Genomic DNA, 26,591 nt, shown 5'->3' on the forward strand with positions numbered 1-26,591 from the left:
TTTCCCTTTCACATGAACTGATCTTACCCTACTCAAAACAGAGAGGTTCAGATGTTCCTATCACAGATAACTTGTGAGCAGCAGCACTTGCCGTACACAGAGCCTCAGATGACATCTTCTCACCTCCCTCATGTCATTGTTACAGTGACATTTCCAAATAACTGGTTTGACAGAAGGTGGGCCCCAAGCAGAGGAACTTAACAGGTGAGTGGGAAAGCAGAAGCAAAAGCCCCAAGGCAAGAAGTGCCATAAACATTTCATAGACAACACTGAATACATTATTTTGTAGCAAATGACATGTCATCTTTGTGAATGATGCAGGTTACATTCATTCCTGTGAAACAGACCTTCATGCCCTAGACTAACAAGGTGCATGTTTATTCTAGGTAAGGGTAGTCTTAATCTTAAAGATAAGAAATTAAACCAGGTTAACTACTTGTGTGCTTCAAGATAAATATGTGTTTATGTAGACTGCCATACACTTATCATCATAGTCTTGAAACTTGTGCATCTAAATCACACAGTACACACCAAAAGATCCTTGTTAAAAATCACACTAAAACACAATCAGATCTTAATTTTAAGACAGCTGAAGTTTATTTATGATTAGTTCAACTAAAATGAAAATAGGTTTGGGTTTTTTCCCTTAAAGGAAATATGGAAGAAGTAGATAAACACAGGAGTGCAAAAGACCTCCTGGATCACAATGTCTAAACCCCAAAAAGGAAGGAAAGCGATTTATTGGAACTAATCTGGTGTGATGCAAGACAACACAATCATGCTGACAAAATGTAAATATTTCTCTCCATCTATTCCATTTCCCTTCCTTGGTCTGGGAAACTAAATTTTAGTAGCACAAAAAGGTATGTCTATTATTTAATCAGACCTGCGATTTCAGTTATTACTATCATTTTGCTTAGCATTTGCCATCTCATTTTACATGTTGGTGAATTTCCTCAGCGGTGCCAGAATACAGCCACTTAAAATTTACAGCAATTCATTTAATGTTCTGTCATCCATCAAGATTTATAGCAATACTGTCCAGAGATGCCTGAATCCTATATAATGAAACACAAGACTAGTTATTATAAAATAGGATGATGAAAGGGGGACTGGGGTGTCTTTCAAGAAAGTTGTGGAGGAAAATGTGAGTCATCTAAAAGCACCCATTTGAAAAAGGAGCAGGATAAGCCCTCCCTTGCCCAGTGCCAATAATTCAGAGTGATATGGATAATTGAAGATTTCTCCAACAGCTGTGCTGTGGGAGTGCTGCCATCCTTCTCTTCTCTGTCCACACTGGGGTCTTTCAGGGTGATTAATTGTTAATTGGCAATTGTCAATATACCCTGGAGCATATTTTGCTGACAACATAGAGCCATTCCAGAGATGGTCATTAATTTTTGCTTACTCTTGTTTGCAAAATTGCTCAAAGACTGGCATTCATGTCTTATAATTTATCCGAGGATTTCTGGGGAACAATAGCTTGTGTTCTAGCTGTTGGCACTCTCCATTAAACCTCTGAATTAGGTATAAAGAAGGGTGATTGCTGTGACTGAAAGACTATTTTGCACTAAGATGATGCTTACATGTAAACACATGACTACTTTATTTTCTCAGTTAGACGTGTATAGAAGTGCCATGAAATGAAGACCAGAGAGTAATCTGGTCACCAGCCCTCTGTTCCTGCTGCTGCTGTAAATCAGAAAGAAAAAAAAAAAAAAAATTTAAAAAAAACACACACACAAAAAGAAGAAAAAACAACCAAACAAGAAAACAGCCTTGCTTAATGAAGTGACTTCCTGCCATTGTGTTACCAAAACAGCTAGAAAGACTCTAAAGTGGTGACAGGGACTTCTAGAGACAATAGAACTATTGCCCAGTTCCTGTTGCTTTGTTGTGTCGTTGTTACAGCCCAGAGGTTGCATTTCAGCTGCAGTGCTTTTGGAGTTGGTGTTGGGGTGGCTGCTTCTGCAAACTAGAAAACAACTCTTGGCATTAATGGATATCTCTATAGCAGTGTAAATACAGAGGTTAAAGGCTGATGGAGCATGAAGCCTGAAGTGTTATAGTATGTAAAAAAAAGAGGACAATATCCTTTTTGGCTATTTGAGACTATCTATGCGGCCCACAGTGTCTCTTTTCCTAAATTTGTCAAAGCAACCATGAATACCTGTAACTAGATATAACTTTGCATGCAGGGTATGTTTCAAGAATGTGATTATTCAGACTCACGGTGCCTGTATGGTTTCTTCAGATTATTTAATAAAGTTCAAAATACATTACTGTACTCCCACTCATAGAAATTTCCTTCCAGAACTGTGCTGAGGAAACTCACGCCTCAATTGCCTGTTTTTTTTTCCTGTTACACAGATAAACAGAAAACTTCATTCTCCGGACCTGTCATTCTCATATCTTTCATGTGTACTAAACTCATACAAAAAAATATTTCAGAGGGAAACAATAGAAGTGCTTCATAACTCATACAGAATAATTGGTGTCCTGTTGAAATCTGAGGCTGTATCTTGAATTCCTAACACATCTTATGCTTGCAAGGGCTTCACACAAAGAGTGTGGCAGCACTGTGTCTTTGCTGATATAACTCATTCCAGATATACAATCTTTTTACTTTATAGGAACATTTGTGTATATATAAATATATGTATGTATGTAAGTTTTGATGTAATCAAGTGAGGAATAAAGAATTTCTCAATCTTTCAAGGGCATTTCTTTCAGACTTTCTAGTTAAAAGTCTTCAATGATATTTTTTTAACTAACAAGACCTTCTACAAGGTGTTAAATGACAGTACTTAATCCTAAAATAGTCTGTGTGTTTCAATAGGTATAGATAAATAGAGAATTTTATTTTAATAAACATTAAAGGGTTAAATTAATTAAATTTAATCTAACACTTTAAAAATACCTGGTGATCATTCACAATATTGCTTAAAATAAAAACCAACTCTTCTTTTTGTTTACAAAATGCACCCTACTGTGTTACTGAAAGCTGCAGTAGACATTTCAGGGGTGGCTCAAACTGTGATTGTTTTGGGGAAATTATTCCTGAAGGATATATCAGTATGTTCTTTGCCATGAAAAGAACTAGGTAGCAAATTCAGGAAAGTTGTGTTTGTTTACCTTGAGATCCAGAAATCATCCTAATATGGTGCCCATTTGGCATGATTTTTGGATACTTGCTCCCTGCATTTCTGTATGCTTCATTTTTGCATGACAAGGTGTTGGTTGGGTTGGGTTTGTTGGGGTTGTTTGGTTTGGTTTGGGTTTTTTTGGCAGGGGGAGTGGAGGGGGGCACAGCGGAGCTGTAGGGATGGCCTCTGCAAGAAGTTGCTAGAAGCTTCCCCTAGGTCCAACAGGGCCAATACCAGCCAGCTCCAAGATGGAATTGCCTCTGGCCAAGGTTGAGACCAGCAGTGATGATGGTAGAACCCCTGGAATAACTCATTTAAAGAAGGAAAAATTCAACCAACTATTGGCAGCATTTTGCTACCAGAAAAAGGAGAGAGAAACTTTGCAGACACTAGGGTCAGTGCAGAAGGAGGAGGAGGTGATCCAGACACCAGAGTCGAGATTCCCCTGCAGCTCGTGGAAGATGATGGGGAGTAAAGATTCCACATGCGGCCCATGGAGGACCACACAGTAGAACAGATGGAAAAACCTGAAGGAGGCAGTGGCCCCTCAGGAAACCCACAGGAGCAAACTCCTGGCAGGACCTGCAGACCATGAAGGCAAGGACCCATACCAGAACAAGTATGCTGACAGGATTTGAGATCCCATGGGGAACCCATATTGGAGAAGTTTGTTCCTGAATGTCTTCACCCTGTGGAAGAGACACACCCTGGAGCAGTTCATGAAGAACTGCAGTCCATGGGGAAGGACTTGCTTTGGAGAACTTCATGGAGGACTGTGGCCCCATGCTGTAGCAGGGGAAGTGTGTGAAGAGTCCTATCCCTTTGCAGAGACAACACATGATGACCTGACCACAGGACCCATTCTTTGTCCCCCTGTGCTGTTTGGAGGGAGTAGGTACTGACACCGGAAATAAATTTGAGCCCAGGAAGAAGAGGGGTGGGAGGAGGGGCTTTAATATATCATTTTATTTCTCATTATCCTACTCAGTTTTGATTGGGTAATAAATTAGATTAATTTTATTTCTTGCTGCGTCTGTCTTGCTCATGACTGCAATTGCTGAATGATCTCTCCCTGTCATTATCTCAACCGACAAGCCTTTCATTATCTTTTCTTACCTGTCTAGCTGAGGAAGGGAAGTGATGGAGAGGGTTTGGGGAGCATCTGTTCTCCAGCTAGGATCAATCCACCACACTGTGGTTGCCAGTAGGTGGATGAAGGGTGAGTGAAACTGGAATGTAGTGGCACACTGGGCTTGGGAAGTGCCCACAGTGTGCACAGAGGGACTCCTGCATCCATGGCATAGAAGTAACACAGCAATCTTCTCCATGGCTTGTACAATCCTCTTGGTAGCTTTCCGGCAGGGAACTCACCTTGTACCCAGATGTCAGATTTCATGAAAGGAAAACATTATCATTTCAGAGGTCTAAGCTGTTCTAGTAGAAACTAGTAGATATTTACATAGGTTAAAAATGTCCAGGGAGGAGGGGTGAGCAACAACCAAAACACAGTTAATTCTCTATTCTTCAATTAGTCCAAAATTAAATACAAGACTTACCAAGCTTCACTCAAACTTCTCCCTAAGCACCTGAAGCCTTACCCCTCTGGGATCAACTTCGCAAGGAAGCCCAGACACTAAGCCAACATGGGTCTTCTTTAAGATGATTGTTTTTCTTCAAAACCTCCCATCAGTTTGGGAAGTCAAACCTTATTCTTCCCAAGAGCACTGTTCCTCAGGAAGGAAGCTATACCATAAGGGAGTCCTCATAGACTGAAGGAAACTCATGGAGAGAGGTGGGAGCACTGCGTATCTCCAGGAAACTGTTTTTACAAACACAAAAGCACACAGCATACGTGCTTAAGTACACAAAACTTGGCATTGTGTTGAAGATCAGACAACTTTCAAAGAACTTCAAAGAAGTAACATCATTATTATTATTATTGTTATTATTACTATCTTTTTAATTCAATTGGTTAAAATAAGAGCAGGTCTGAATTTCTACTGAGACTTTTTTTTAGCTTTTAAAAAAGTTAACATTTTCCTCCACACTTTTTTCCTTTCTTCTTCCTAGCTATAAGCCAGGAATTATGTGTTACACTACCAAACATCAGTACTGCTGGAAGACATGGAAAACACCTGTGTCATTACATACACTAAAAGGAAAGATAAACTATAACACATACTACATTACTCAACTGTGCATTTTGTCAAGTGTTAGTGTATAAATTTAATCATGAATAAGCAGCTTGTGAGCATATCTTTGTCTGAAATGTGTCCCCATACAGTTCACAATACTTTTTCAAATCTGTATGTGTCATTTCATTATTTCTAGCCTATTCAGAGTCCATTTCTTATCCTTTCCATTATCTCCTGAGAAAAATGGATGAAATCAGGTCACTACTGTGCTCGCATCATCCCCTGGGCTGCTGGGCACCTGGGTTTTTAGGACACTGCAATATAACAAATGTAGCAAAGTTTTATTGCTTTTTATGTCCAAATCCAATATCTTCAAAATATTTCCCAGTGTAACATCCACACTATGCTGATGGGAACGGTATTTAGAGCTCTTATTCAGTTGATATTTCCCAGCTCCTTGTGTGGAACAGCAGTGCAGTGTCTTCCAACAGCCCAAAGAGAGCCACAAGGTCACATAGACCATCATGTTAACCCTTGTCTCCATATCCTAACAGAACTGATTCAATCATAAAACCCACATAGCACAGCAATGCCATACACCCTGTGACATGATGGGGGAGCAGGGACAAAGTTTGGTTTTTTTTTCCTTTTTAGCTTACTTTTAAATGTGATGAGGATCTTACCATGAACTGGTAAGCTTTTTAGTTATAGTTTACCTTTTCAGAAGGCCATTCTCATGATGAAGTTGCAACTAGACCAACATGTGCAGAAAACTTATGCGGCCTTCAATATTATTCTAACCAATTTCCAGGGTTATATAAATATTCATTAGCTGTGTTTACAAATCCGTTAAATAAAATTAAGTCTATTCCTAATATTAATCAAATTAATTGAATAAGTTGTCAATGCTTATTAAATAAAGGATTTGACTATCATAGGGAACCAACCAAAATAAGTTTAAGTCATTGTTTCATGGATGCATAGCCATTTGGATCTGCAAAAACACACATGGGACCTGTTTTGCTGGTCTTTACATTTATATCTGTAAGAAGTTGGGATAAGTGAGACAAGACAATGCACAGCTGTGTTTCCTTTTGTTTATTCACTTTTAGTGAATAGTAACTTTTTGTACAAGAAGTTTCTTTTCTGGTGAAATACAGTACTGCTCATTTGCAGCTAGAGCACCTGAAGAAGTCATGTTCAGAAAGGCAACTTCCCTTCTGGTTGTAATTCCATTTCATTTCAGAATATGTGGTAACAATGCTGCAGTTCTAGAAACTTTGTATACCACCAGAAGTATGAATAATATGCATTATTTTACATTATATAGGCACTTGCACATAAACCAATATATATCATTTAGATATCTTATAGTTTTAACAGCTGGTTTATATCACAATGAAATAAAAGACAATAAGGATAAGCCTGCAAACCCAAACATTATTGGCAGATTTGCTGAAAAGGAAAATAACGTTATCCTCAAGACCCGAGCTTTCAAAGAGCTGGAAAATCTGTAATCTGGAGGCCACAATAAACACAGGCCTGTTGTGCCCTTTCTGCTTACAGAGCTGTTGCCAAAAGTGGCCTGTTTTGCAATTAAGGATACAAAATGCTCAGGCTTGACCTGGTGTTGATGACCTCTGGCATTCCCACCACTATACTGTGCCTAACTGATTTTAACAGAGATAGACAACACATATTCAAAACACCAGCAGTTTATCAGCAGCACACAGCAAACACTGAAGCCAACAACAGTAATGCTCTCTCACTCCTGTTCTAACTGGTTCACCTCTGGTGATAATAGCTACGATAGGAAGTACTTGGGGAAGAAGTACACACTGCCATAGGAGTTGCAAGCAAAACTCCTCTAATCTAAACCACGTGGCTAATGCCTAAAATTAGCCCACAAAAGCTACATTGCTGAGCACAGAATGACTTAAAAGGCCCCTGCAATAGCACAAGAGAGTGAGATCCCTGTCATTATTCAAATATGGCTCCAAATTGATGAGTAGATTTCATGAGGGTTTTTTTTTTTTTTTTTTTTTTTTTTTGCTTGGGTTAATAATACAGTGAGAGGTAGCCAGTGAATCTGACTCTCTTATTACCAATTACTATGGTCACTTGACAGCTGAGCTTACAATCACCTTCAAATTAGAGATCCAGTTGGCAGCCATCTTCACGCTTTGCCCCAAATCAAATAATCTCCATGAGATATCCTGTGCGAAAGTTGCTTATTCCTTTGTGATTTGGAAAAAAAACAGGGCTGAGGGGCTACAAAAGGTAGGAAGAGGGCTGTGAAGCTAAAAGAGGCATAGTTTAATTTTTAGTAGAACATCAGTAGAGCATAATTGATACATTTTATTACAAGAGTATAAAAAATAAAAAGGTGTATTGACATGAACACGCACAAGACTAAATTAGGCAAAAAGGACTAATTTACACCTTTTTTGAGAGAGGTAGGGTGTTAGTGAATAGTAGAAAGAAGAAACATGCTTTGACAGAGACTGTCTAAATATTAGGGAAAATTATCAACCTGTTAATTCATTTCAGGACATCTTCACCATATAAATTTTTAAATGTACTTTTTTTTTTTAATATACTTGGTAGAAGAAAAGCTTCTCGGCTGTAACTGAAACACAACTGAAAACTGATTGCTTTGGGAAAACAATGAGATTTGTGATTATATGAGTGAGGATACAAGCAATGTAGACACAGAGCAGGTATTTTTCAAGGAGAAAATAGTATTAATACAGCCTGCATAGGAAAAAAAAAACCTTCATCTTATCAAATAATATAAGCAGATTGCTCCACACAAACCACATCACTGCAGTTTAATTTTGTGATCGTATTAGTTTGTTGTACCAGCCTATCAGTCTTCAACTGCTCTGCTGGAATATTCAGATTGCATCTTCGGTAAGAACAGCAAGACATGAAAAAGCCACAAAGAGTAGTTAAATGTCTGTCAAAGCAGGTCACAGAGATGCATCTGTCTTCTTTAAGGTAGGAGTGGAGGCAAGGAAGTGTGGGAAATTAGTTCAAATTGGAAAGTTAAAAAGCTGACACTGAGGAGCAGTCACCATAGGAGCTCCTAAAATGCTTGAGGATCTTGTTGTGCAGTGGTTCACTGCAACATAAGGCCTGAACAAAGAGAGAAAGCAATTCTCAACTTGCAATCTCCTGCCTCACTGTAAACTGTTTTTAATGGAAGAGGGGGAGAGAGAACTACAATGACATATTTTTCAAAAATTGCAGCAGAAAAGCCTTTCCAAGTGTACTTCTGATCACCACCTGATGATTCTGGATCTCCCAGGACAATGATGAAGTGATGCAAGTCCAAGAATTGTTGGTTTCTTCCCAGATAATATGTAAGGGTCCCCTTGTTTCCCACCCAGATGTTCTTTCACTTGAAATCTTAATTCTAACAAATCTTACCTTGTATTGATCACCCATGTGTTTACAGTTCAATTAAAGTACTGTATATGGCCATAGTTTTCAAAGAATAGTGTCTACTAATGCTATCCACATGTAATGCAGCTTTTAATCACAGGAAGCTGTAACAGTCGTCAATAGTACACTGAAATGACTATTTTTTTCCCTTGGTTCTTGTCATTGGTAAGATAAATGAAGCCTCTCTAGTTTTCTGCCTCCTTCAACTGATAACAGGCTACTTAAAAAGAAAATATTAAACCTTGTGTGAAAAGTCTTCTGATTCAGATTAAAGAAGCATTTAGTAGCTTACCCTGCCAATAGCAAAGACCTCTGGAGGAAAAGAAAAATAGAGTGCAACAAGGTAAGAATTAGTTTTCATTGGCTGCTGAATGTAACAAGGGTCTGTAACGCTTTCATCAGCCATCAACATCTTGGCTCTCGGGTAAATGACCTTTGATAAAGAGAGAATTTTTCCCAGTCACATAAAATCAGAATAATACTAAGGAAAGTTCACTTCAAAGATAATCTGCTGGTACTGATTATTAAGGAAACTGTCTCATAATTTATCACTGTTTTCCAGAGCTTTTAGTCATCATGGTAGGGGGGGGTTGATAGAAAATCCATCAGTGGCTTCACAACAAATCATGAGCCATTTCTGTTTGGTAACAGAAAGCATTTCAGAAACATGTGCTAAGATACTAGTACAGTCTCCAGCTACTCTTTGCTGGCATTTCAGTCCACTGTGTATAACATCTGCCCTTGTGAAAGACAGTATGATATCTCAACTACTTTCTTGAACTAATGGGAAGATTTGGCGAGCTGTTGGCTTTCCTAAAGCTATGGAGCTGGCTTTCTGATTAATTCTCTTTAGTATTTGAGGGTGGGTTTTTTTTTCATGCACGTATACAGAAGGGTAATGCATGCATAGAAGAGTTTGCATAAATTAACAACTTAGATTAATATAGCCTTTTAAAAAGCAGTAACTTGTTACAAATTAATGACACAAAATATAAGACTTGAACTTGCAGATCAAATCTGATCCATGTCAGTAATATCCAAAAGCCATCATCAACTGATGACTCTTTACTGTTTCTATGACAGCTATATCCCCAGGACAGGCTGAACGTCACCAGTTCCATCTGGTGGAATCAACACTGGATGAACAAACACTAATTTAGTTCTCACATGCAGCGACACTAGCATGAACTAGGATGAAAACTACATTTTAAAAATTTAGCAAATCAAAGGCAAGATCAAAAACACATTGCTAGCCTCCAGGGCTACCACCATAAGTACTCATTAATTCTGTATGTTTCCAGAATTAGGTTTCTGTGTGACTTCCTGCTTATTCCTAGTGTAAGCAGAGGTGTGGAACCTAGATTGGTGATGCAATTTCTACGCTTAAATTTTGTCTTCTTCGACAAACCACTGGAGCAAATTCATAGTTTAGCAATTTGTATTAGGTTATCTCATTACGTCTTCTGACATTGTTCTAAATGAGGACTTCCTTGTCTTTTAAATTCAATCTTCTTTGTTAAGACAGAGATATTCTACATTGAAAAGTACCTCTATTTATCATTTTGCTGTAAATAGATATGATGACTCATCACCATAGTTTAACAGAAATCTATTGTAAAATTCTCCCTGTCAAACATTCTTTCACTTGACCCATCACCCAAAGAACAAATAAAACTTCCAAGAGGGAAATATTCATCCCCTCTTTCTGAAGTTGCCCGAGGGTGCTCAGTTTAGGCCAAAGTTCATGGTATCTATGAGTGCATGCTAACCCCTTATTTCTGACCAGATCCCTGTTTCAAGCAGTTCCAAACTGTGGGCAGAGACAGCAAGGTGAGTAGCAGCTCCTCAGTTCTTTGTGGATATGCAGCCACATAAACACACAGTCCAGCCTATAAATAAGAAAGCAAAAAGATAAGGTGCCTTTAAACAGCATATAAATCAATGCACTGCACGGCAAACCTCCCTGGGTTACATATTTGCATAATGTAATATTAGCTATATAATCAGCCTCTTTTAATTATTTATTTCCACCACCACCCCCAGAGAACCAAAGCGATTCTTTCTCACAGGAAGCCTTATTAAATGTAAAGAGATTCACATAGCTCTGCCATGAAGTGATTTTCTCACACGAAATAATACATTGTTTTACTAAATCATACTATGAACATCAAAGAAGAAAATGGTTCCATAATAAACATGCATATCATTCTGTATGTTTGTATTCCCTAGAGACATAAAACATACAACAGGCATGCCTTTCCTGTTACATGTGTATTCTGTCCACTAATCACATCTTAATACTTTAAAAATAAACTTGGGTCCAAAGGTACCTGGACTCTAGATGGTGATAAACGAAGGTATCCTGTTTCTGGTTTCACCACTGTGCTCCCTTGATAGTTTAAATGGATATAGAAACCAGTCTGTCTTTTGGATGGGTACCTCATGGCCATCATTTGAGGACAAAGGTGAAGCATCTGGACTGAACAGCTTCAAATTACTGGTCTTCCTACTCCTCATAGGTGGATAAGGAAATTTACTACCAGCTGTGAAAATCAGATGACTGTGGGTTGCTTTCAGCTGTAATTAGAGTAGAAGGTACAAGATTGCCATGATCACTCAAAGGCTGACAGGGTGCATGTTCCTCAATTCATCATGTTTGAAGGATTTTTGCCAGTTGGGTGATCATTGTCTTGTGTAGGGCAAGAAAGGTGCAATATTCTCCTCTTTTTTTCCCCCCCACCTTCAGAACTCTTTGAAGCTTCTCAGATTTAACAGGTGATGAAACTTTCATTTGTAAATTGAGCACAAATGTTGTGTTAAACAAGATGCCTTAGTAAATTTTATATTGGTAATCAGACCAAGAAACATAGAGATCCATATTGAGTATCCTCTAGACAAAAGGCAGAGCGTCAATCAATAATGAAAGCACTTTGTCAGAGGTCCTATTTTTGTAATGAAGGCTTGGTAAACATAATGTGTTTACAGCATTTATTTTGGTGTTCAGAAAAATTTGGTGAAAGCAATTTGCCTTTCCTACTAGACCAGTTTCTCACTGAGCCAGAGTAAACCATGAACAGAAAGGTCTCGCAGATACACACTACTGTATTTTTTGTCTTTCTGAGCCTGCATAGAGTAGAAACAAAAGGTATGACACTAAGCTCTCAGAACAGAACTCAACTCTTGTCCATTAACAAAGCATGTTGTACCATTGTTGCTATGCCCTTTTCTTTTTGCAGTACCCCCTCTTTTCCCAAAAAGTTTCTGTGTTGAGAGCAAAGAGGGAGAACAGAATTAATCACATGAATACTTACTATTGTATAATATCCTCCTAACTTTGCTAGCAAAACCCAGCCCTCAGCAATGACACTTCCTACTATAAAGAAGTGTTGGAGTCAACAGATGATCTTCAGAATAAAATCAACAGCTTGACATGTCTTGTCACTGCCAGGAAACTGCAAGTGTTTGAATCTGACTGCACAGCCTAATGTATTTTTTTTTCATAAGTGTTTGTCCCATGAGATCCTATTGCTATTTCAGTATTTTGTTGTATTACTCAAATGAATACACCTCTCTAAGAAGTACATTCAGCTGCCTGGTTTTCCTTAGGAAGTCAGATGCATTTCCCACATAAATGCATCAGTACTTACCTGTGGATGCTCAGGACATACCGTTTAAAGATCTGAAAACACTAAGATGGTATGTATTTTTACTTTTAGTTGAATGTGACCTTTCAAATACTGGCTATTTCTCCAAATACCTTCAAAATGCGACATCTCTATTGTGTAAGGTCTCTTCAATTATCCACAGATTCTCAAGGACTTTATTTTGGGGGAAGAGAGAGAGACAGAGAAAGAGGGGAGGAAGAAATATGATGCTTGTGAAATATCAAATAAAAATTAGAACAAAGGCTTGTGCCAAAATGTTTTAAAAGCTTACAGAATACACTTTACAGCATTCAATATTTCTAAACCATACCAATGTGTCTGTTATGTACAAACTACCAAATTATGAAGAGGGTATGATTCCTTTTTAAACAATTCAATGTGGTATAGTGAAAGCTGAGATTTTGTTTGTATAAACTCATATTTTTAAAACCAATTGTTTAATAAAGACAGAGAATTCTGCAATTATTTCATGTGCAAAAATAAACACATAGCTATTAAACAGAGCAAATATTTGAGTTTTAAAAAGAAAATGTTTTAAAATATTGTATATATTTGCAAAAGTTGTACATATTTAGTCATCCTTGTTTATCTGCCGTATGACCAAATTTAAAATTGCCTACATTCAATTTAATTTCTTGTTCTGGATTCAGATAAGCAGCATTGAATTTTCTTAATTTGTTTACAGCTGCTGCTTTGCTTAACTGACATAATACAGTAACCAGTTCATAACAGTCTAACAGTCTCCACATCACAAAGGTATTAATGAGTTGAGAATGCTGGTAAAAATCTTGAAGAACAGTGTATCTTATTTTTCTTTGCTTTCACATTATGTTATAACCAGGAAGATCAGACTGTAGTAGTACATTTTTCTTGCCTCATGCACTGATTTCTTCTGAAATTTTTCCAAGCATAATACACAAGTTTATAGGTTCGTGTACAAGACTAAGCTGATGGAAACGCATCAAGGTTTATCTATTCACAGTGGAAATTTTCTTGTCCTTTTTGTTGTATATTCATAATAATTAGTGTTTGTCATCCTTTAGTATTTGTATTACCATAACAGCAATCCTATTCAGGGTCTTGACAGTAAAAGAAAGACAAAACCCTTCCTTCAGACACCTTCTTTCACAAGAAGTTTGACAGTGAGTGGAGAAGCATTATTTTGGGAAATAAAACCAAAAATAACAGAATAACATCACAACAACAGCGTGTCTAAAAGATTTACTATATTGGTTATGTGATAATCAAGCAATAGCATTATAATCATGGTTGAGCTTAGCAAGATAATATTTTCTAACTCACTGAAGTTAGTCAAGTCAACAAAATGGAAGCATCAATAGATTTGCAAAGAAAAAAAAAGCTGAGATGTGCAGGAAATACATTTCACTCACCATGTACAATCATGTGACTGTACCTTCACAGTTAGTGGCTTCAGTTATGCGTAAGTATCTGAATCCCATTTAACTTTTTAACTTCTGTTTAGCATTTAACATCCCAGAAATTTTTTTAAGTTGGAACTTAAGACCAAGAGGAAGTCAGGAGTTAGACACAATAAGGCAAATCCCTGCTTCCTACTACAGAAATCTTAGCATCAAAATGACTGCAAAGCAGTCTAAAAGCCAAGATGATGAAATGCAAAAGGGAAGTCAAGAACAGAATAGGTTGGTAAGACAACCAAACAACAGAACAAAGCAGTTCCAGGGCAATTGAGACAGTCTTTAAGTCTCCTAAAGCAAAACATTTTCTATAAGAGGAAATTATTCAGTTTGATCTGCTCCTCCTAAAACATTATCAGAACTAAATGTTATTCTAAGATGTTCAGCAGCAGATAAATTGATACCTGCCCTCCTATATTTCACATTTGCATTAGTAATTCATCATTCTACATGATACTAATGTCATATGCTATCACAAACCAAAGGAGATTTCTCTGCCAACTCATAATTATTAAAGAAGATGCTTTTAATAGTATTGCTACTTAAGAATGCACCTGTGAGGTAGATTATGAGCTGCCAGTGACTTTCAGATAGATTTTTGCCAGTTAGTTCTCTTTGTGCCTTCAAGAGCCATCACTGGAAAACAAAACTCTAGGTTGCAGGATTGGATAGCAGATGGATTCTGTTAATATAATCACTACAATCATTAAATCACATGTATTTTATTTTTCTCATAAGAAAGTATTGACAATTCCTCAAGCCAGCCAGCTGAACTTATATTTAACCTTAAGATAGGGGTTTTTTCTAATGACTTTATTGATTGATTTCTTTGTTTGGGGTTTGGAGACGGGGGTGGGGTTTTTGTTTGCTTGGTTTTTAAAAGAACAGCACAGGAGAAGAACTGGTGCAGTATGTTTAATCAAGTCGGTTTCTTGCCTTTTATTTATTTGTGTCATAAGCTTCCAATTAAGTTCATAGGCACATTCCTTTCAAACCGTAGAGAGAAAGCTGGTACTAGCCTTGTAGCAAATCCATGCTCTGCAACAGATTTCCTGTTACACCTGACATCTAAACATTGTAGTAGATCTAGGTTGAATTGACTTGTCTCTTCACTTCATAAAATTTAATACACATCAAATTAATTGCAGTGGGACAGGGAAGAAAAGAATTGCCTGGGATAGCTCAGAGATACTTCTCATCATATGAAGAATGAGAGGAATGTACCTAAAATTGAAATGTTAACTATTGAAAATCAAACCATTAAAATTATACACAAAACCAATAACAGTATTTAATACATGTATATATGTAAAATGAATATATTCACAGTTACATAATGTACATATTATTTTAATGTCAAATGAATACTATTGTCTCTTCTTCCTCTGGTTTACAACGTTTAGTCCCTTGCTGTAAGTGAAATTGTAACTAGGCAGCATCTAAATATTAGCAACCCAGAAAAATGTTCACTGAAAAGCCTTAGTAGAAAGAAAAGGCAAGAAAGATCATGATAAATACACTAAAGCAAGTTGTAGTGTACAGAGAAACACTCCTGGTAGTCTTTTTTCATAAAGCGCTCTGCTAAACCAGCAATGAAGCATACAGTGAAAGTGGGGAGAGCAAGCAGTTTTTAAAATGTTGAAAGGAAATCCTCCATGTACACAAAATTCACCTGTAGAAGTCTTTGTCACAAGGGTGGCACTGAGGTCAAAATCTTCGAGCAATCCAGCACAGGACTAAGCATTAACAGTTTGGATAGCTAACAGCCGCTCTTCCAGTTAATTAAGACTAACCTAACTACCTTGAGGTTATTAATCCTCAGGCTTCTAAGCACTAGTCAACACCTGAGTGGTGAGGATCAGAACAGAAATTCCCTGTAAAAAGTTATTTAGCAATGCAAGTTCTTAGACTTATCTCTAAAACACTTCATAGTGTCCATTTTGTAGTACAGACTGATTTCAACAAGTATGGTATGTCCAATATTGTATTTGTAAGTAGGATCTCTATTTATTTTCAAATTATAGATTTTATTATTTGTTTATGAAGCTCATACCTTTCATTTTCAAAACCTGTTTCAAAATTCAAGGTCCTCTTATCTACAGGTTTAATTATAATAGGCTTCTTATTAGAAAGATTTTGTATTACATTGGTTTCTTCTCCACTAGTATTTTCATATATTCTGATTAAATTTCTTTTTATATTTACCCTTCTGAACAAATTAATGTATATCTGAACAAAATATATAAGAGAACTAAATGAACAAAATACATAAGAGAGCTAAATGTATGAAATTTGTTTTTTATACATTAATTTCTTGCAGTACCTTCTTAGTCAAGAAAATTTTGATTGGTAATTTTTGGGGGGTAGGGTGTCTATAAATAGAAGTAAAAATGTGTTTCCAGCAAGATTTTCCAAAAATTCAACATTAATGAAAAAGTACTTATTTCTGTAACAATTTTTATTATAATTTCCCCATTTAACGATTATACTAATAGAACTTAAAGTGACTAACATCTAACTTCTTCTAGACTAAGTGTGAGCCTGACAGCAATTTCCTTCTCTTCTTACACATTCTCATATTATGCTATTTTGCTCAGTTTAACCTGTATATTTAAGCAGTACAACCCTAGCCACTAGTAGTTCCAACCTATCTGTGGCTTCGTTATTCTGACAGCCTCTGGTCCCAAGTGATGATGAAACTTTGCCACCAAAACCACTGCACCCTTCTCTTGCTAGCTGAATTAAAGAAAGTGGCAGATTACAGTTACTGTGGAAAGCAAGGCATGGTTATGTGAACAAGGTCAGTATATCTTGCAGTTCCCATGATTTAGTACTTTTTAAGGCATGTCCTAACTGTCTTTGCGGTCATTCAGAGCTCGTGACACTTCCTGAGACCAATTTTATTATGAATGACATCCATATTTCCTGCAAAGTGTGGAACTGTGATAACCCTTAGTTACTGTAGAATGGCACTGCCCATCTTCCAATCACTTCTTTAACTCCTCTCTTTCTTTCACTGCCTTGTAAGACAGCTGTTTGCTATGTGCCTGAGAAAGAGAGCTATCTCCACTTTGAAGTGTTTGCAGAACTTCTCTGTCTGGCAGGCGTGGGACACAGAACAGCTCATAGCAAAGATCAGTACCTGCAAGCTGGCTTGTCTTTCTCTGACACCCTGGTCTCAAGACAAGGAAAAGGTTCATCATTCTAGAAACTTCTGCAGTTAAGGAAAGACCGAGTTTTACTCCCTGCTGACTAGGTTTTCCTGAAAGTTGACAGCTTCATCACAAACTCCTCTGTGCACTGGAGCTGGTCCCCACCGTGGAAGCTATTTCTGGCTCTGTGTTCCCCTAGACACTGCATGTTCCAATAGATTCTTCAGGGATTGGCCCTGCAATTCTTTGTGAGATGGTTTTAAATCAAACAGCATTTCTTTGGCAATTCTATAGCAAAAGAGAAAAAAAGAATGAAATAACAGACAAAAATAACCTTGTCTGGGTATGTACTATGGAAAACATTTCCAGGCAATGCATATTATAGAAAACTCACCTACCAGGTGCTGAAATACTCGCTTGGACGTGCAGCAAGCCACGAGCCAGTCCCTTTCTCAGAATCTTGTCAAAGCAGCATGACACTGTCTGAAGGCAAAAACCACTCACACAGTTTCAAGATCACCTGCGCTAACAGACGTTTGGGGCCTTTGGAGTCCTCACAGCATTTTAGGGTTTCAAGTGGACTAGCCAAGTTAATTAATTCCTTTGGACCACATCATTCATAAAGAAAAATGACATTGCTTTTCAAACAGCTGAGGTCTTGATTATGTTTTTTTGAAGTCCCTCAAATGCACAGACAGGAATACATTTCTTTTTTATGAGCCTTCTGGCTTTCACAGCAATACTATTATAATGTTCTTTGACAATTGACATTACTAGCATAACCAGCTCATCGTTCTTACCTCATGAGTTTTCCAAACCAACATTAGGCAAATAGGTGGACAATGTGTACAATGCAATTAATTACATAAACCTTCCAAAGCTATATGAAGAAAGACCATGAATCACAATGCCATAAATACTTATTGTCACTTATGCTTAAATACCTTTGAATCTTAGACATAATCACAACAGACAGTCAGTTTAATGACCCTGAAAAACAGCTATGGTATTTACAGAAATAGAGAATAGACATCCACAGTTTGTTTCCTTCCAGTTCCTTCGTAATAGTGGTAAGATGCCTGTTCAGAGGCTGCTCGGATCCCTAACCCTAACATAAAATATAGTGGTTTTGTATAAGTTGCATGCCAGAAAAAGAAAAAAATGTCCTTTTGATAGTGTCCTATCATGTGCCAACTATGCCACATTGGTGCCACATGCCTCTTTTCAAAGGATTGTATCAGTCCATATTTAGCTACAGAAAATAGCTTACATATTTCTTGTAAACAGCATATTTTGAACCAGAAGTGTTGTGTATAGCTGGTTAACACATAATAATAAGAATGGCAGCTCCTGAATAAACAGCATATGAGTATTTACCCTCTACCCCAATCAAGAAATAAATAGGACTTCAGAAAACATAGGTGCAGTAGATGAGCTTAATACATCTGATTAAGAAATTGTAAAGTCACTTACTATCCTACAGCTTGTGGGTAACTTGCTTTTTCACATGCATATGGTTTTGATGTGGCATCCAAACTATCACTCATGATGATTTTATTGCTGATCCACCTCTCCTTGAGCTCACTTCAACCCTTTCTCATACTGTGCATTTAAAAATTAACAATTAACAAGACCTGTACTGTTGAAGGGCATGTCTGTGAATGCATATGAGAAAAGAAACTTCTCTAATTAAAATCTTACCAAAACACAATTGTTCTTGCAAAGACAATAAGAAAACCATTTTACCTATAGCACAGAGTAGTCACACAGCTTAATGCACTATTGGATAGCATCCAAATATTTGCTGATGAGAGCAATTACAGAAGTTACATAATGGGAATTGATCAGGTCTCTTCCACCAATCAACAAAAGTCAACCAGAGTTATACCAAGGTATAGTATCAATATAAGGCACAAGACTTGATATCAAGGTGCTATTTACCTATTATTTATTCAAATTCTATAGATGTACATTTATATTTTAAACACATTCTCAAGACAGATGAATATCTGAACAGAAGAATGAGTTATACATATGTTTACATTAAAATCCAAACTTCCTGCCTAAAAGGTAGGATGTTTGAAACTGGGTTTTGAGACCTGTCCACTTTAATACAGTGCAGAGTTTGTCAGGAAAAAAAATTGTTGTATTGAAATCTACAAAAAATTCATGTTGGTCAAGTGGAAGATATATCAGATACTTCCAAATGGGAAGGAAGGAGCTTGTCCCCAGATAGCTCAATGTTTAACTAATCCCTCCAATATCACTATAATGATATCATTTCCTTTATATCATTACAGCTGTAACTGCAAGAGGATAAAGTATTTGTTTACTGAATAGACATATAAATACTGATTACTGCCTTATGCCTTCAGTGTTCAGACCTTCTTGATCCTTCTCTGGCAGATTCCCAGAATATTCCAAACAGTATCTTGCAAAATGTCATCTGGCCCAAAACAAAGCCCACTTGTCTATCTCTTCTCCAGAGCTCATTAAACTGTTTGTCCAGAACAGATTTCTCACTGTCACCCGGGTATTCTAAGAGTTAAGCATCAAGTCTTTAAAAGGCGCCACTATTTTTAGATATTACAAACTCCTATTACAGAGTTTCAAAAGTATTAGCCTTATCAGCTGTTCTTTAATGGAAGCAGCACTTATACAATTATGTCCGCCTTCTCCTAAAAGCTTGCAATCTATAGAGCGAGGGGAAAAAAAACACAACCCTGAAATGCTTGCTTTTCTTTTCCATCCAACATTCTTATTTCAGTAAAACTGCATTGTACACTAAATGGCAACAATTACTGCATGCCACTGAAAGGCCAGACTATAACCATTATTTTTTCAGCTTGCATTAAAGTTTTAGCACAGGTACCTGAGCAAAACATAGGTTTGCAACTGTCACAACAGGTGCACTGTATGCAATGGTCTATTAAACTAATAAAGATTAGCAAAGTGCGTGCAAAATTGTATAATGCTGTAAGGCTAGTAAAATGTCTTCTGAAAGTATAGCACTTATGATGCTGTCAGCCTATTGACTGGTGTGAGATAATAACTACTTTTCCTGAGAGCTAAAAGTACTCAGCTTCTCACAAGTCCCAGCTCTTGGTCAGATAAATAACAAACATCTGGATTCAGGAGCAAGTCTTTACTCCCTGAGCATCTAGAGCATTAGTGCAGGGACTCCAGAAAAAGGAGAAAAGGCTGTTGACTTGTTTTTCTTTTCCTCACATAGAAGGGCACATGCTAGGCATGGCTGAAAGCATGTTGTATTAAAATAATGAGCAGGTTTGCTCTGCTAACAGGTGACTAAGAAACCCAGAAGACATATTCCCAGAGCAGCAGATAGCAGTCATATTGTAAAAAAACTAATCAGTACTTTCTACTGAAAATAACCTTGCTATGAGTTATGTTTACAATAGTGTTATTTGTAAAAATCATAAGCATTTCTCTGTAGAAGCATAATGTTTTTTCTAAATCTTGAGTTAAATTATCTTAGCTTGTCTTAAACTTTTCTTTGGAGAGGGAAACTCCAGTTTCTCAGTAAGTCTGCTTCTTCTCCTGTTCCTCCCTACTGATTAATAACCTCTCCAATATGGTCACTTTATGTGGTAGCCCCTCATTAGTAGTTATATCTTGATGCAATCAGGAGCAAGGACCAGATAAAAGCCACACACAAGGTATCTATAAAAGGCCTTTTCCTAGGGATCAGATAACTTCAGAGGATCCATGCTGGAACAGCAACACCTCTGACATGTAATTGCCTCCAGCACAGACAGCAAGTGGTGAGAGACGTTCACCTTATGCTCTCTCTGCTCTTTTGGAGCAACCACATCAGCAGCCTAAAGCCAGTAAAACAGCTGAGACAACCCAAAGGTCCTGGCTGTGTCTTTTCTTATTATTGCACCTACTCATTCTGAAGCTGCAGTCGCAGCTGAGTATGGGACAAGGTGCAGAAAGCCAAATCTCATCATGACAAATGAGTAGACCTTCAAAAAGCTGACAATACTCTCACTTCATTTGAGCTCAGCACTGAACCGGGGCTTTTGCACACCACCTGTGGCTCATCTCCACAGTCGCCTAGTTTCAAAGTGCTCCCTTCTCTGTACCAGCCTTACAGGAGCACCACACAGGTGTGAGACAGCCATGGGCCACTCTGTCAACGTGCTGCCACCTGTTCCTGTGGCATGCAACCATGTGTCCCACAACAGGTTACTGACTAAATTTCAGAACCCTCTTTATGGTGTAAACACAGTGACGGGATTTCCATGGAAGAATGTACCAGGAATGCTTAAAAAGGCAATGACAAATGCTTCTCGAAACTGCCTTTAAAATTGTGTCCTGCATTAACTTAGCAGGATGATCAGTTACCTGCTTTGTGTAATATGGATGTACTTGTGTATAGGCACGCAGTCCAAATTTCACAGGAAAAGCTGACATGAGTTAATATCTTAATGTTCAATCTATCATTCATGGAGCAGAACTCTGTGTACTAAAAACACCTTTCACCATTAAAGAAAGCAATAGCAAATTGGCTGATTAACATAAATGTACAACTGTGTTGTCTCTCAAGACCTATTATCATGCTTTCCAAATGTAGTTGTTTCAGTTGTTAAATCTATGAATTCTCCTGATTTTTATTTTTTTTATATATAAATCTTGGCACCTCTATCACACTTGCTAGGATCCCCAGCAGGCAGAAAAGCCCGAAGCAAATATAAAATGAACTTTTAAAAAAATATATGAATCTGGGGAAAATAACATAGCAACCAAGAAACGCAATTAGTGTTGGTAACAGTGTCAAACTTTGGATTGGGAAATTTACAGAACTTAATCCAGGGAGATTTTGTTATGCTTTGGTATAAACTGCATAAAGCAAATAATAAATTAGTCTCTTCAGTCTTTCAGTTCTAAAATAAAATAGTGCCCTTTTTCTGGTATAAGAGGACAAAAATATATATGGAAGTTCCTAGGACTATGCCCCTTCTAAAAAAAAAAAATGCAGTTAATCAGGCCATTATCACTGAAATTCAAATGTGCCAATCAGCTGAATTCAAGAGGTCCTTTCCCATGAAAAAGCAAAGAAGCCCTGGCACAAGTCATTTCATTGACTTAAATAGAACCGCTTGAATAAGTGAGAATCTCCCAACTGGGCCAGAGCTTTCTCAGCACTACATTGTAAATTATAAAAAGATATACTGTACTGTATCTGTGCCATTAGGCATAGTTCAGCTGTTGAAAATTGTACTGTTGGTAACTCTTTTATCATCCAGTGAGAATGTATCTAAGATAATGAAATCGTACATTACCCTTTGAGATTTACAAATCTGACACCACATGCAATGTCTGCTCTCCCTTCTTTAAATTAATATATAGAGAGATGTCTCTTTGTATGCCGAATACCTTTTCTCTCAGCTCTCCATAATTTTAGAGGTCATTTAATGAACAGTCGTGATTTGATAGAATCCTCCTCCCATTGTAACTAATCTAATAAGTATCTAAAATTTTAGGTAGTACTGTGCTATCTGTGTAACTGCTCAATGAGGCTGCCACTTATTCCGAAGACAAAAACCAGACTAGCAGGGAAGCAGCAGTTTGGCTTAACTTCACATACTTGCCTGTCGGAGAATTTCAAATCACTCTTCATATCTTTAGTGAGCTCATTCATTCAGGAGAAACAGCCTGGGTTTGGCAACTGATTTTGGGAGTACATATTTCTCTGATCTTCTAGGGAGTACTAATTTGTGCCTTGTAAATTATACAAAGTACCTACCTATCAAGCAGTAAATAGACAAATGGGAGAGAAGGTCACTAGTGTTTAAATGAGTTGACTCATCAAGATTGCTCCTCTGATATTTTAATTTCTCCATCCAATACATTCAAAAGGCATTATTTTATTTTATTTTTTTAAATAATGGTAAGTATATAGGCCCTTTCTAACTCCCTCTGCTTGATCAACCAAATAAAGTTCAAATTTTGTGTAGTCACCTGCAAGACTCTTCATAGGTCTTTCCTGAAGTATTTATTTCTTCTCTCTTTCTTCTCCTTGCCCCTTCAGGCACATCAAGGTGCAGATTTTTTTCCTGACTTTTTCCCATTTTTCATGACTAGCACTACCTAGTTTTTCAGTTTGTGTAGCAGTATTTCTAGCATTGTTCTTATTCTAGACTTAATAATTATTTACATGGCACACACATGAGGCTCTGTTAGTTGATATGTTTTGCCTGGCAGACTAATGCTAACTATTGTTTCCACTGCTTACACAAACCCTTTGTCAAGACTTGATCCTATTTGCAGAGCAAAGCGGTATTTTATTGACAGGAGGATGAAAGGAACAGGTTAGCAGCTGTGTCCAGATTGCAGCCCTGTAAATCCACTTGTACAGTTTACAACAGAAGATTGGAGGGTTTCAGACAGTGGTTTGAATCACAGCTCATGACTCCAGCATTTTATAAGAAGTTTTAAGGAAGAGGCTACAGGATTTTTTTCTGGAAGACATTCACAGCCAGCTCTGTGTGGGGATCAATCCTAGGACAGAGTGTATTTTGTTCAGGCTCACAGCCATCATCCACTTTAAACAGCTTACAGAGCCCTGGGCAAAGACCCAGAACTCTGCAGGTCACTTTACTTCTACTACAGAGAATAGTGACTGAACCCCCTTCGCTGGAAACCTCAAAGACATTTGTCTTGAAATTTCTGATTTTTGGAGGTTTTAAGAGGCTACTGGTTGAGTAAGGACAATGAGTTCTGTCCTTCAACCTGTCTTATAGACGTGTTTCTTTTCAGTAGGTTACAAATTAAATTCCCCAACACACACAGACTATTCAGTAATTCACCACAGCTTTTTAATCATAACTCACAGTATGTGAAGTAGTTCTCCACAGGAATGAAGGATTTTCAGAAAACAAAGTACAGATACAGTTTATTCTGTCTTTGAGCAAAGACTGGACATGATGGCCTCTTGAAGGCCTTTTTACAATTTGCTTTAAATATTTACTCATTTTTCATCCAGTATATTTTGCCCATACAGGACTTCAAAGCCTACAGTTTCCCAATAGTAAAAATATTCATCAGGCAGCTTCCTTTCAAACTGGAAGATGCTACCCAATTATCACACTCATCAGGGCATCTAACCAGAGATTTGAAGCCTGTAATAAAGATAATCTGCAAGACAAACCCTCATGCATTCACCACACACTGTAGATGACTTCTGCTGTGAGCCACTTCTATTTCTTTTGATATGAAACTTCCCCGGGAGACGAAATAACAGGTATGCCTACTTACACGCTGATTGTCTACATCAATTCACTGAAACCTGTGGGAGACATGCAGCACAACAAAATTGCTTACAACAAACAGCTTGTTAAAGAAGTCTGCATAACTTCCCTTTTATTTCTCACCCACTTCCCCACATACTCCCCTTCCAGTATGTAAGTGGAGCCCCTAGATTACAGAGAAGGAGGCCGTGGAAGGTTTAACAAAATCAAGGATGTTAACCCCCTGGATTTGTAAATCATCTGCTCCTGAAGCCTGGATTCAGGCAGCAACCAGCTCAAACTCAAAATCCACCCACAGATATTATTATCAGTGTACAAATTGAAAGGGAACATGGAGATGACCCGTTTTAGGTATACAGCAGAATGAATAGCAGAAGACAAGAAATAAAGCACACCCTCAGGACATGCCCCTTTGGGGGACTGCCTTCCCTGTGGCTGGTGCTTAAGTTATTTATTCCCAACCTCATTCAAGAAACATAATGTAAATTTGAGGACTGAAATCAGTACAACAATCAGAAAGAGGGAGAGAGGAAAGCATTGTATTATCCAGACTAGACTGCTATAATTTAGTCAAATCAAAGCATTCCAGATGGTTTGGTATTGAGGGGAGGATTGCCGGTTTGTTTAAAGAAGGGAACGAGTTCTCAGCATTTATTATTTGCTTTGAACTTTATTTATATTGATATGCACAAATTACTGCATAAAAATCTCATACCTGCAGTGCTGAAGATCTTTTGCCGGGGATAGTTAAAAAATAAAGTTAAAGCCAAATAGTTTTTGTTCTTATTCATCTTAAAACACAAATTGGCTAAAACATTCTCTGTTTGCCTTAAGATAATGCTGTGCAAAGACTATTTAAAATGACATAAGCCCTCTTTCCTGGGGACCTCCTGATGGCTCCTGACATTTCAACCTCATAATGTACGAGGCCTGTTTGTTTTGTTTGTGCAATTACTCACGTTACTTAGCAATACAAAAAGTGCTTTTTACACTAAACTCTAGGGAATAAAATATGCAGAATTCATGAGATACAAAACACATAAAAATTCATTTCCTGAGCAGAGGCACTGCAACACTGTATAGCAAAAACTATTACTTTTTTCATTGTGTTTGTAATAAAGAACTCAAGCAACCATGCCCTTCAGGGCTGGGCTCCTCACCACTTCACTTGAACTCAGCCTCAGCATTCAGCCATGGCATGTGAAGTTAATTACTCTGGGCATTGGGGCTCTGAACAGAAGAATGACCCTATTTGCAGCTCCGTGTACTATGTACCACGCTACAGTGAATTCTTTCAGTACCTACACATCGCACACTCAGTGACTCTGAATGGAGTAATAATTCTAGCACTCTGGAGGAAAGCTCAACTGTCATCTCATTTTCGCAGGGACACTTATCTTCCCAGGTAACCATTTAATGGGGGCTGACATCAGTCCACATTCAGTCACTGTCACCCTACCAGTTCAAATGGCATGAAAATCCAAGGGTTACATCTTTCAGAAACCATCATGTGGGAGGGCAGGCAGGCTTGGAACAATTTCTCAGCATAGACCTTATGATCCTGAGGCCTTTACACCAGCTTTCGTGATAAGGCCATCAGAATTATGTAGATTCAAAAAACTGTGGTTGTAAATGACTCCTCAGCTAGAGAACCGAACACTGTCCACAGGACACCTGGTTTACATAATTTGGCAAGATGGCTTACTTACTGAGGAGCTGAATATTTTCATAGAAATTGCATAGCTGGGGAAAAAATAAAGTTATTTAATAAATAAACCCATTAGACATGATCACTTGCCAGATACCTAACTACTCTCAGTTACTGTTTGGGTCAGAGGTTTCAGCAGCTTTAAAAAATACATGAAAAATACACTGCCCCTCTACAATTGAAGAGAAAGTATCCTGCATGTGCTAAGGTGGCTCGCTTTATCTGACATAATCAAAATTTATGTCAACTGGTGTGATATATGCCTTGGCAAGAGCAATATTAATCTGGGAAAGGAATAGCATGAGTGAGGAAAGATCTGTGCCTTGTAAAAATCAGTTGCAAATATGACTCAAAGAATAGAGCCATTTAGTTTCTTTAGCAGGACTTGTACCGTATTATTTGTTAACATCATGATACACCTTCACCTTGAAGTGCATTTTTAAAAACAAGCCTTTGCATCCAGCATTTTGAATAGTAGCTGTAGGAAACTAAATAGTCACTTCGAGGCAGAAGATGGAAGCTGGGCAGTCATTTCTTTGGTTTTTCTTTCATTTTATACCAATGTAGGGCAATAATTTTACAGATTCTTTTTCTTCACTCCAATCCTCCCTTGTTTTTATTTTTTTCT

This window comes from Gallinula chloropus (genome assembly GCF_964237585.1).
Source record: "Gallinula chloropus genome assembly, chromosome: 2".
NCBI classification, from domain to species: domain Eukaryota; kingdom Metazoa; phylum Chordata; class Aves; order Gruiformes; family Rallidae; genus Gallinula; species Gallinula chloropus.